At 36.7% G+C, this 13,561-nt stretch overlaps 1 pseudogene; it reads left to right on the top strand.

Moving 5' to 3' along the window:
• The first annotated feature begins 11,054 nt into the window (after positions 1 to 11,054).
• LOC105294964 lies at positions 11,055 to 11,479 on the top strand (annotated as a pseudogene).
• Positions 11,480 to 13,561: the final 2,082 nt, after the last annotated feature.

Genomic DNA, 13,561 nt, shown 5'->3' with positions numbered 1-13,561 from the left:
TTGGGACGTGGCATAAGAGGAAAATTCATATAATTAAAGGCCTACCTCCAAAACAAGAATGAGCCGAAATAAACAACCTAATGCTACATCTTATAAAACTAGAAAAGGAAGAACAAATGAAGCCTAAAGTCAGCAGAAGGAAAGAAAGAATCAAAATTAGAGCAGAAGTAAATGAAATTGAAAACAAAAAAACAATAAAAAAAATAAATGCAACAAAGAGCTGGTTCTTTGAGAAGGTTAATAAAATTGACCATTCCTTGGCTAGACTCACTAAAGAAAAAAGAGAAAGAATATAAATAAACAAAATTGGGGATGAAAGAAGGGAAATTATGACAGACACTTTAGAAATACAAAGGATCACACAAGAACACTATGAAAAAGAATATAACACCAAACTTAATAACGTAGAAGAAATGGGCGAGTACTCAGAAAGATACAACTTTCCTAGACTGAATCAAAAAGAACTGGAAAATCTAAATATACTGATCAGCAGTATGGAAATTGAAACAATCATCAAAAACCTACCAAAAAGTAAAAGTCCAGGACCAGATGGCTTCACCAGTGAATTCTACCAAACATTCAAAGAAGATTTAATACCTATTCTTCTCAAATTCTTCCAAAAAATCGAAGAGGAGGCAATACTTCCCAATATTATCTTGATACCAAAACCTGGTAAAGATAACACACAAAAAGAAAACTACAGACCAATATCTTTCATGAACACAGATGCAAACATCCTAAATAAGATACTAGTGAACCAAATACAGCAACATATTAAAAAGATTATACACCACAGTCAAGTGGGCTTCATCCCAGAGGCATGGGAATGGTTCGACATATGCAAATCAGTTAATGTGATACGCCACATAAACAAATTAAAAAATAAGAATCATAAGATCATATCAATAGATGCAGAAAGATATGGCAAGATATGGCAAGATATGGCAAGATATGGCCATATCTTCAACAAGATATGGCAAGGATTTTATGAATTTGACCTCAAAGGCAAGGGAAGTAAAAGCAAAAATAAATGAGTGGGATTACATCAAACTAAAAAGCTTCTGCTCAGCAAAAGAAACCATCAACATGGTAAAGAGACAACTATCAGAATGAGAAAATATATTTGCAAGCAATGCCTCCGATACAAGCCTAATATTCAAAATATACAAAGAACTCATACGACTCAATAACAACGAAAAAACAGATAATCAAATAAAATAATGGGCAGAGGACCTGAACAGACACTTCTCCTTAGAGGACATACAAATGAGCAACAACTATATGAAAAGATGCTCAACATCGTTAGCTATTAGGGAAATGAAAATCAAAACCATGATGAGATACCATCTCACTCTTGTTAGAATAGCTATAATCAACAGTATAAGTAATAACAAATGTTGGAGAGGATGTGGAGAAATAGGAACCCTCATACACTGCAAATTGGTACAACCACTATGGGACTGCAAATTGGTACAGCCACTATGGAAAACATTATGGAAGTTCCTCAAAAAACTGAGAATTGATCTACCATATGAGCCAGCAATACTTCTACTGGGCATTTACTCACAAAAACTTGAAAACCCATATCCGAAAAGATATTTGCAAACCGATGTTCATAGCAGTATTATTCACAGTAGCCAGGACATGGAAGCAACTGAAGTGTCCTACTATGGATGATTGGCTAAAGAAGCTGTGGTACCTATATATAATGGAATATTCCTCAGCCAGAAGAAGAGATGAAATACTGCCATTTGCAACAACTAGGATGGACCTTGAAATAATCATAGTAAGCAAAATAAGCCAGACAGAAAAGGTTGAAAATCACATGATATCACTTATATGTGGGATATAAACCTAAAAGTAACAAATGAACCGGACAAAGAAACAGAAACTTATGGACATGGACAATGGACTAGTAGTTACCAGAAGGGAGGTAGGAAGGAAGAGGGGAAAAAATAAAAAAATTAAATGTTAAAAAAAATAAAAATAAAATTACTTAAAAAAATTAAATCGAAGTAATCCTTTGCAAAGATGCTGATAGGCTATTGCCTTCCCAAATCTGGCTAGGCTTCACTCTGCTCCCATTTAGACTGATTTCTTGTCCTGGCTTTTTTATTCTTGGTTTTATCCCCTAGCTTCTTCTTGGCTCTGTTTGCCACACAAATACCGCTTTCTTTCTGCATCTGTAATTTCTGAAGCAGTTTTTGCCCATTTATTTTGACCAGGAGTGACTTGACCTAATGCCATTAGAATGGCCAGAGAGAGACAGCCATAGTCCTATTTACTTTTCTTGGTTATTTAGAAAAACAACCAACACATTCTTAGGAAACAACCAACACATTCTTAGGAAACTATATTTTCTCATGTAACCCCCCTTATTTTAACTGCTGGTCTCCTGGATGAGAAAGAGGAATTTGGTTTTAGCTAAAAGGCTTCTGGTGCACAGTTACAGATGAGACTGGTGCACTCCTACCCAACCTGTGATGCGGCTTGGTAAGAGCAAGAGAGTGCTGGAAATGGCATATACACATTCCTTCAGCCAACAGCAAATGGGACTCTGATGTCTAAGTTGTGACCAAGCCTTTGAACTCCTCTTTGCTTGTGTCCATATCTGCCTGGAGATTTCCTGGAGAAAATAAATACACACATTTCCTTTCCCAAAGTGATGAGGGTCATGTGGAGAGAGCCTGGGGTGAAATGCAGAAGTGAATATGGTGTTTATGAACTGCTCTTACACGTGGGAAATAATACCCCTCCAAGTCCTTCCTTTTCCAATAAACATATAATTGTGTCCTAAATCTAGAAATGCCAATATCACATATTTGCAAATGACAAAAATGGTAAAAAAGAAAAATTGGCCTCTCCAATTTTGGCCTCTCGAAAGACGTTTTGCTCTCCTATGTGCTCTGGCAGCTACTGCCTGCTGCAGGAGTGCTCCTCATCTAAACTCCTTGTTGTGCAAAAGAGATTTTTTTTTTTCCTAGTCTCCATTTGCATTTTTTCTTATCCCTTTGTCCTTGTGTTATTTATGGGACAAGGCTGAGGAGCGAGTTGCTGAGGCTTTTTTCAGCATATGCTTCATAAGTTTTATGAAACTCAATTGGATTTGCTTTTTTGTCTCATAGTGTAAGCTGAAAAACTTCTTTCTGGAATATAACCTATCAACCTACTGAAGGCAGTGAATATACCCAACCTCCACCATGTCTTCCAGGCCAGGCAGCCTAGACTCTTCCCAATCATTTGCTTCATTTCCTGATGATATGGGGAACCTGAAGTGAGGCACATGGCTTCAGCTGAGTCACCTCCTCTGTTCCTCAGCTCAATCAGTTCTTGTCTTCAGGATGCTGCTACTGACACTCTTTCAGAAGTAAGACTGCCTCTTCTCTATAGAGCCTTCCTCTCTCATGCGGTTTGTGTAGTGCTAAGCTAACTCAAAGTGCTCAAAAATCAGAAGGAAATAAATTTGTCAGACTTAGGAAAATGAATGGGCAGGTGGGACATCTGTTTAATAATCAGGCAAAATCTTCAGTCAACCCGAGTAGGGTTGACAGTCATCATTGTTGGCCATCTCAGCACAGAACATCCTTCCTTTTTGAGACAAATCTCTTATTATGGGGGCCTCGGAAAGAAGCAGGACCCAGATGCCTGTGATAAAACCAAGGAGATGGACAAATACTCTTTATTCCTTACTTCTCCTTTGTTTGGCAAATAAGACACTACCACCAGAATTTGGAATTTTCAGAGAGTGGTGCAAGGATGCAGAGTCCATTGGAGATGAGCTGTGGCTGGCCCTGCTGAGGATAACCTGACAACATTCTGCCTGCACAGGAATTTATTTGTGTGCCTGGGGTGCCTGGCTTCCACTTTTCTGTCTATTTTCCAAGCCTAGATCTTTAATCTTCTAATCAATTCAGAGCGTGCCTCTATCTTTCATTATAACCCTTTTGATGTAACCTACAACCCTACATGGCTCACAGAGGAAAAATTAAATCTCTATGTCTCTCTCTTCACCACCCAATCTACTAGAACAAAATTAGGAGAAACTGGCTTGACACTTCATTCCAATAATAATTTTTACCTGAGATGTACAACAGTTCATTTCTTATAAGAGAAGATTGTTACTACTCACCTATCACTACCATGATCTGAATTAAGTCTAGGCTTGTTTAACTTATTGCATTTTAAGAAGGAGCTCTGAGGAAGAAACCACTTACTGATGTTTTTGACATAGAACTAATTCATGAATGCATGCTTTGCATAAAAGTTTCAAACAATGCAGGGATATTCAGAGGAAAACATGCCAGCCCCCTCCATCGCATGCCCTCATCACACTTGCTTCCTACCTCAAATGGCGAGCACCGTGAACTCTGCTTTGCATTTGTTCAGTTCATACTTTTTTAAAACACGTAATTGGGAAATACTATAGGTTTTGCTTCGTGACTTGTTTTTTTCAATTAATTTGTCTGGGGGGGTTGTTCCGTAAAGGCTCAATATATTCTTTTAACGAGTGCATAATATTCTATATCAGCCTTTAAAAAATCTCTTCCATTTAGGAGTTTCTAATTTTTCACTAGTACAAAAAATCCTCCCATAAACAATCTTGTACATTTACCTTTCTGTTCATATGTAAATATTTTTCTAGAATAGATTTTTCTAGAATTGAGGTTTTTCTAGAATGGAATTCCTATATCAAATAGTACACACATTTCCAGTTTTGATAGGTGCCATTCAACAGCTTTCCAAAAAGGCTTCACCAATTTACAGTTCCTCTAATAAAACAGCCTAGAGCTAAATCTTCCAAGCCTTCACTGATTTTATAGGTGCTTAATTCCTTTACCACTTAAAATTGTCAAAGTGGTTTTGATTTCTTCCAACAGAATTCTGTCTGATATACCATGCTATGATAACATGACTCCTTTGCTTAAAACACTTCCGTGGCTACCAAATACAGTACAAACTAAAACATTAGATGCTTCCCTTAAGCCTCACTTGTATTCAAGGACCAGCCACAGCTTCTTTTGCCTCTGACATCCAGAAAGACTTAGCCTGCCTTTCAGGCTCTCCAGAATTAGTCTTTGTTCCCAGGTTACTCAACATGGTTCTACTGTTTCCTAACATTCATCATGTACTCCAGACGAATGTATCTCCCACTAGTCTGCCTTTATCTGCAAAGAAGAAATACCTGGCACCCACCCAGATGTAATTCTGTCTTCATGTCTTTGCTTATTCCCATGTTAGGCTCAATTGGTCCTCTCAGCCATATCCTTTCCTTGTCTGTACACTCCATGCTTAGGACAGTCAGTCCAACACTTCTTGAAGACTGCTTGGGGAATACTAGCTCACATTTCTCCCATCTCTACCCCTTTTGTGTGTGTTGTGCTCTGGAGTACACTGTCCCACTCTCCAACTGAACTCAGCATTTGATTATATCAGAGTGTAAAGCTATTGTTTGGTAATTATTTCACACCTATATATTTTGTCTCAATCTAGATTATAAGACCCTGATGTAAAAGTTACCGCATCTTGTTTTCTTTTTATATTCTAAAATGTTTAAAACAATAAAATAAAAGAAAAAGGAAAAGAAAGAATATTTATTGACTACCTACTCCCAATAAAGTGCTTTCTTAAGCATGACCTCATTTAATATTCACGACAAGCCAAGAAAGATATTTTACATTTTAGAGATATGAAACAACTTTCTCCTGACAAATTCCCCAAATTCAAATTCAGATCTGCCTCAGCACAGTGCCATAGTTCTTCCTAAATGCATTGCCTGACCAACTGCCCTGCAGGCCTTTATATTTCTGGGTGGTAGAGATGGTGGACTCCTACTATGAGTAGTTAATTCAGGAAAAATGAAAATGTGCCCGTTTGCCGAGAAAGATGATGTCTCAGGATTCTCAAAGTATTTTTTCTGTGTGCTTTTATTTTCTTTCAGATATTTAGAAAATATTTTATTTGGAGATAAATTTAGACTTATAGGAAAGTTGCCAAAATAGTAGTTTCCATATACCCTTTATCAAACTTCCCCTAATGTTTAAATAGTACATAGAGTGTAATTATGAAAACTAAGAAATTAACATTGGCGCAATACTATTTATTAAACTACAGTAATAGAATTTTCCTAGTTTTTCTAGTAACATCATTTTCTGTTCCATAATCCAGTCCAGAATGCTCCATTGCACTTAGGCATGATGTATCCTTTGTCTCCTCTTATCTATGATACTTTCTCAGTCAATTCTTCTTTTTCATGACTTTGATGGTTTTGAAGAATACTGATCAGGTATTTTATAGAGTGTCCTCAGTTTGGGTTTGTCTGATATTTTCTCATGATTAGACTGGAGTGATGAATTTTCGGGATGAATACCACAGAGATGATTTGTCCTCAGTGGACTGAATTAGGGAATACGTGATTTCACAATAATGTCACTAGTGATGTTAACTTTGATCACTTGGCTAAGGAGGTTTCTCTGCTCTAAAATGACTATTTTTACCTTTGAAATCAGTAAATATTAATTTTAGGAAAGATAGTTTGAGATTATGGAAATATCCTGTTTTTCCTTTAATTTTCACTCACCAATTTTAGCATCTATCAGTGGAGTGTGCCTCCAACAGGTACTACTGTTGTGTTCTAACTGTGATTTTCTGTTTCTTTTATTCCTTCCATATTTATTAATCAAAATATTTCTGTAAGGAAGTGTTGTCTCTTCTCTCACATCTATTTATTATTCATTCATTCATTTGTTCATTTCTTCAATCATCTATCTCACTATAGGCTCAGGGCTATTTATTTTAATTTTTAGGTTATAATTCAGTATTCTTACTATTTACTTTGTTGCTCAAATTGTTCCAGCTTTAGCCATTGGGAGCTTTTCAGGTTGGCCTTGTGTGCCTTTTATATTCTTTCTTATCTCCCATCTCTCTCTCTCTCTCTCTCTCTTTTTTTAAAGAACACTCTTTACTTTCTGCCACTATGAGATGTTCCAAGTTCATGTTATATTTTTCTTGCTCCAGCCCTGGAATTAACCAATTCTCCAAGGAGAACTGGTTCCTTTTATTTGGAGCATGGTATTAGAAACCAAGATCAGGGCACTAGATATGCTCTTTGCTACCTTCTAGAACTTCTCAGGAGACAAAATGAGCTAAGATACACGTGTGTATACTCATTTGTGCATACGTATATTTCTATATTTCTTCCTATATTTATCTAGCTGTATATATATTAAAATTCACTGTGATCATTGGTGCCAAAGCCAAAGACATTACAGGAAAAGAATAATGGGACAATAAGGAGTAAGAGTATAGTGTTTCAGTCTATAATGATGGAAAAGTTCTATAATGATGGTTGCACAACAATGGGAATGTTCTTAATGCCACTTAGTTGTACACTTAAAAAGGGTTAAAATGATAATTTCTTACGTTATGTATATTTTATCACACACACTCAAAAATAACCATTAGTTCGCAATGCTACTTCCCATTCCCATAAAGCACCATAGATTTATCATAGCCTCCTGGTTGCCTTATTTGTAACTTCTTTCTGCAGCAATAAGAAGCTTGGTTCTCATGATCTGCTGTGTACACACACACACACACACACACACACACGCGCGCGCGCGCACACACACACACACATACATATAAAGTAGTTTCAGAATTGCTAACATGATGCCCCTGTGAGAAACAAATTTACCAGAGTAGTGTTTATGTATTTTTTGTTTTTAGCCTTCTAGAATCCAGTCAAGATACTGTTTTCCAAAGTTACTTAGCTCAGTTCCTTCCTTCTTCACCCTCTTTAATGTAGTAATGTCATTCATTTGTAATACACTTGGATTCATTTATCACGAGCACCTGCTTGACAGACAATGAGATAATGTATGTGAAGTGCCTAATGCACTACCTGGCAGAGTCTTAAAAATGTGAGTTGAACGTGAGTTTGTTGCAATGATTAGTGTTGTCCAATAGCTTCATTTCTCCAGCCCTATGAAATGTCAAAAGAGCTTTGATCGGGTTTCAAGTGCCATTCTTATCCGTAACTCAAATCTAAGGTAATCAGCCCACAAAAATCAAGTCAGAAGTGCTACCCTCATTAGCATTACACTCTGGAAAGCTGAGCACTTCTCACAGGACATTGAATCTTTAGGTTTAAATGATGAGTAGCCTTGAGAGGTGTGAATCATGCAAGGGACAGAGGATTGCAGGAGTGTAAAACTATGTAGAAACCCAACAAAATGAGAGCCTATTCACTTATCCTCTTGTTTCTCAAAACAGCCCTCATTTCTCTACTCATTCCTTCTCCAGAGTAGTCACCTCTTCATCTCTGTAATGGATTCTGATGCCGAGGTTCACCATCAAGTTATGCCTTCCCTTGGCCAACTGGAGTTTCAGTTAGGCTGAAGAAAACAACCATAGCTAACTTAAGCAGAAAAAGAATGTGCTGGAGGATGTGAGGCAGCATGGAATTGAAGAGAAAGCTGTTGGACCCTGTTTTAGGAACAACAGAGACTATAAAAGCTCTGGGAAACTTGGTAGCAGGGATCAATCATCACTATGACTGTGTGTAGCCCAGGGCTGCCAGGATGAATCAATTCCAGAAACCTCTCTTTTCATCTCTCCAGTCAAGTCTCAATTTCTGGGACTGTTACATTGGTATAGCCTGGGTCACGTGCCCACCCCTGGGTTGTGAGAAAGCAGAACACCTTGAGTAGAAACCCACCAATAGAGAGAGGTGGTAAATTTCAAACAGCAAATATCCACTATTCTCTGTGATGGAGTCATCTTTCTACCTATTGTGAGCTCTACATTAATTATCAGTATAAATAAATAAATAAATAAATAAATAAATAAATAAATAAATAAATAAATGCAATAGACTCTTTCCCCCCACATTACCTACCTACGTGTCTTCACTTTAAATCCTAAATAGTTATCCCTTCATTACAGGTCAGGTATGAGTTAGATGGTGACACATGGTTGACATTGCTATTGTCCAAGCAATGCTTTGGGCCAGGCTTCAGGGCAGTGTGAAGCTCATGGTCAGAGCAGGTCACTTGGACACCTTATCCACCTTCTTTGGAGACAACCTTTTACTGTGAAATTGGGTGTCAGTTTGAAGCCCTGTAATTTCCCCAATTTCATATTTTATGAAATCTTCAAATAAAATCAAAACTGAAGTTAGATTGGTTATGAAAGTCAATTTACTACGATACCAAGTTTAAGAACCTGGAAATCAGAAATTAGAAAGACTGTAGTTCAAATTGTGATGTGGCCACTCACCAGTTATGTGTTTTTTGAGGTTGTTTAACTTCTCCAGGGCTCAGTTTCCTCATCTGTAAAATGTGGAAGGTTCTAGCAGTTAAAGACACAAGCAATGGGATGAGACACTTAGATTGATTCCCTGGTCCACACTCTATAGCTATATGACCATGGGACAGTTATTCTTTCCTTATCTGTAAAATGAAAAAACTAGTAGTGCCTCTCTTCCAAGTTTTGACCTGAGAACTAAATGAAATAATTTGCATAAGTCACCAACGCTATTATTATCATAGAATTTTCTTGAGGATTAAATTCATGTATGTGATGCACACAGGGCCTGCCAAACTATAGTAAGCCCTTACTTAATAAATGGTGACCATTGCTACTACTTGGCTTAATGGCTGTTGGTGAATTATCTGTGCTTCCTTTCATTTGTGTGGGTTATTGAGTTCCTGTGTATATACACATATTTTAAGGAAATTGCTTTGTACCTGGTGAGAGACTCACTGTTGCTGTTATTTTCTTCAGAGAACTAGAAGATTATGAAGACCTGAGGAGATGTTTAGAGAAGTGTTTATAAACTGATTTGATTCAACAATCTAACTTCCTCTTGACTTACCTAAATGATGAGACTTGTCCTTAATTGCAGTGTTCTATTTGTAGAGCTCTAAAGGTAGAGCTGGAAATGTATTCTAATAATTTAGATGAAGAAAACAACAGACAGTCCTTTTTTAAAAAGCTTGAATTTTTGTTCCTAGTTTCTCAGAGATTTACTGAATTTTCCACCTAACCTTGCTTATGGAGACAAAAGTATTTGTATTTGCATATTGCAGGTGTCCCATAAACATGATTTTTGTGAAGCTGAATTCTTCATTTGCTTCTGCATCAGGAATGTTGCTCCTTTTATGACCTGGATTTCATATCTTTGTCACTAGCATTACCTTTTGACTTTTTAATTCCTTCTGAATTCTTAGATGCTGCCCTTCTGTCCTCATGATTTATCACTTCTGTGTTTCTCAAGAGGCTGCCTTACCTCCTCCCTGGAGACTTCAGTTTCTATCATGACCCTCCTGTGATTTCCTTCTGACAGTGTCTTTGGGATGGAAATTGCTCCATCAATTCCTCTAAAGAACAGGCTGTATTGAAGAATTAATTGAACTTTTGAACTTCTCAATAACTGCATCACTCTCTGGGTAGGTCCCAGGCCTGTGACCTCTCTGATTTCCAGATATCCCTGCCCTACAAGGGTGCTGCTTCTTATCTCTGTTTCTTAGTGGCCTTTGAGCTTCCAGTATGGGCCTCTGTGGCCTGAGGTTTAGCTCAGTAACCTTATATCTTCTGGTGGGATTGGCTGTTTTAAAAATTTATTGAGGTGACATTGGTTAATAAAATTATATAGGTTTCAAATGTACAATTCTGTAATACATCATCTGTATATCGCATTGTGTGTTCACCGCTCTAAGTTAAATTTTCTTCTTTCACCATATATTTGACCCCTTGTACCCTTATCTACCTCTATTAACTGCTGATCACTGTCCAAGTCCACGAGTCTCTGTTTCTCTTGTTCATTTGTTGCTTTCCGATTTATATCCCACATATAAGTGAAATCATATAGTTCTTAACTTTTTCTATCTGACTTATTTTGCTTAGAAAAATAATCTCAAGATCCGTCCATGTTGTCAACAAACCCTTGGCTAGATTCACTAAGGAAAAAAGAGAAAAGACACAAATAAAATCAGAAATGAAAGAGGAGTTAGGACAGAGATCACCAAAATACAAAGTATCATACAAGAATACTATGACTGTTCTTGCCATCTTTCTGTGCTGACATAATGGTGTGTACAAATGTCTTGGCTGATGGACTCAAGAGCATTAACAATGTTGAAAAGAGAGGCAAACACCAGGTTCTTATTAGGCCATGCTCCGAAGCCATCGTCTGATTTCTAAGTATGATCACGAAGTGTAGTTACATTGGCAAATTTGAAATCACTGATGATCACAGAGCTGGGATAGTGTTGTGAACCTCACGCGCAGGTTAAACAAATGTGGAGTGGTCAATCCCAGATTTGATGTGCAACTCAAAGATCTAGAAAAATGGCAGAACAAACTGCTTCCATCCTGTCAGTTTGGTTTTATTGTACTGACAACCTCAGCAAGCATCATGGACCATGAAAAAACAAGATGAAAGTACACAGGAGGGAAAATCCTGGGATTCTTTTTCTAGGGATGCAATACATATGTGCAAATAAAATGCCTCAATGGAAAAAAAGAACACTACAAAAGATTCGGTAACCTAGAAGAAGTGGATAAGTTCTTAGAAATATACAACCTTTCTAGACTGAATCATGAAGAACTGGAAAATCTAAGTAGATTGATCACAGTAAGAAAATTGAAAAAAACATCAAAAACCTTCCCCAAAGTAAAAGTCTGGGATTGGGCTTTCAAAATGACTTCTTCCCTTTCTGATAGTGCCCCATGACTCAGCCTTCGGTATCTTGTAATTTCTCTGTGTCAAGTAGCACATATATGTTTCGTATTTATGACAAAGCTCTGGTTTTCTGGGGATTTAACTATTTTGAAGGGGATTTAACATTACTTTTTAAACTCCCCTTTTATTTAGTTGTTCATTGTCAATTTTTTAAATTTCAAGTTCTATGTAGGAGAATTCTTCCACTAAAATTCTTGTTCATTTCTGGGGAGAACCGAGGTGGGATCTGGAGACCTAACACAAAGGTCAAAGTGCCATGAACAAGACATGAGAGGCATAGGGCTCCATTGTGCAAATGAACACTAATTTTCCACTCAGAGAAAGTATTTATTGAGCACTTGCTCTACACCCAGCATTGTTCTTGGTGATATAGAAGGTATAATCAAATTTAAGATCTGGCTTCTGCTAATTTCTAAATAACATTGCTGTATAGAGAACTGATTTTTTGGAATTAACGTAAGTATCAATTAGAAAGTGATGCACATCAGTGTAACAATCACATCACTGTAACTAAATTCATATTCTAAGTGCAATTGGGTTTAGAAAAGTAAGAGAGGAAGATTAGAATTCCCAGAGGAAGTGGGCTTTGATTAGGTCTTTGAAGGAAGGAGGCTGTACCTGATGATGCCTAAGAGCATTGCCTTATAGACTGAGTGTGAATCACATGCCTCATCTCAGAGACTGTGTGATATTGGGTGAGTTATCTCATCTTTCTGAGCTTCAGTTTCCTTATCTGTAAAATAGGGATAATACCTTACAGGGTTGTGAATATTAAATATAGTTACATGGCAATTAACTGAGGTGCCAAGTTATTTCAATAGGAGAAAAGAAAGGCTTTTCAACAAATGATGGTGGAACAACTGGAAATCCATATGAGAGGAAGTGAACTTTGGGCCCTACATCAGTCCACATACAATAGTTAATTTGAGATGAATTATAGATATGATAAAAAAATTAGAGTCATAAATCTTCTAAAAAAGCATAAGAGAATATCTAGTCACCACGATGACTCTTACAACTCAACAATAGGTAGACAAAGATTTCTTTGTCAGGACCTGGAAAGCACTAATAAAAGATAAATTAGATTACATCAGAATTAAAAATTTCAGCCCATCAAAAGATACTGTTAAGAAAATAAAAAGGCAGGACACAGACTAGGAGAAAATATATATAATACACATATCTGACAAAGGACTTGTATCTAAAAATACGATGACTCTTACAACTCAACAATAAGACAAATGACTCAATAAAAGCATGGGGAAAAGATTTGAATACAGTACTCACAAAAGAAGATATATGAATGAATAATAAATACAAGAAAAGATATTCAATATCTTTATTCATCAAGAAAAGGCAAATTTAAACCAGAATGAGATACTACTAGATACCTATTAAAATGCCTAAAATTAAAACAACTTATAATACTAAGTTGTAGAACAACTGGAGCACTCATATACTGCTGGTAGGAATTTAAATGGTATAACAACTATTGAGACTGTTTGCCGATTCCTTATAAAGTTAAACATACATCAAACCTACAACCTAGCAATTAAATTCATAGATGTTTATACAAGAGATATGAAAACGTATGTCCACAAAAAGACTTGCACAAGAATGTTCATAGCAGTCTCATTCGTAATAGCCAGGAGCTAGAAACAACCTATATGTCTATTAACAGGTGAAAAGATAAGCAAATTATGGTACTACTTAGCAATAAAGAACAAATTACTATTATATAACAACATGAGTAGCCCTCATTCTGAATGAAAGCAATGGAGCACAAAAGAGAACATACAGCATGATTGCATTTACGCT

The sequence above is a fragment of the Pteropus vampyrus genome, unplaced genomic scaffold (genome assembly GCF_000151845.1).
Source record: "Pteropus vampyrus isolate Shadow unplaced genomic scaffold, Pvam_2.0 Scaffold97, whole genome shotgun sequence".
Classification (NCBI taxonomy): Eukaryota; Metazoa; Chordata; class Mammalia; order Chiroptera; family Pteropodidae; genus Pteropus; species Pteropus vampyrus.
The sequence above is the reverse complement of the archived record's forward strand: the minus strand, read 5'-3'. Positions and strand labels throughout refer to the sequence as shown.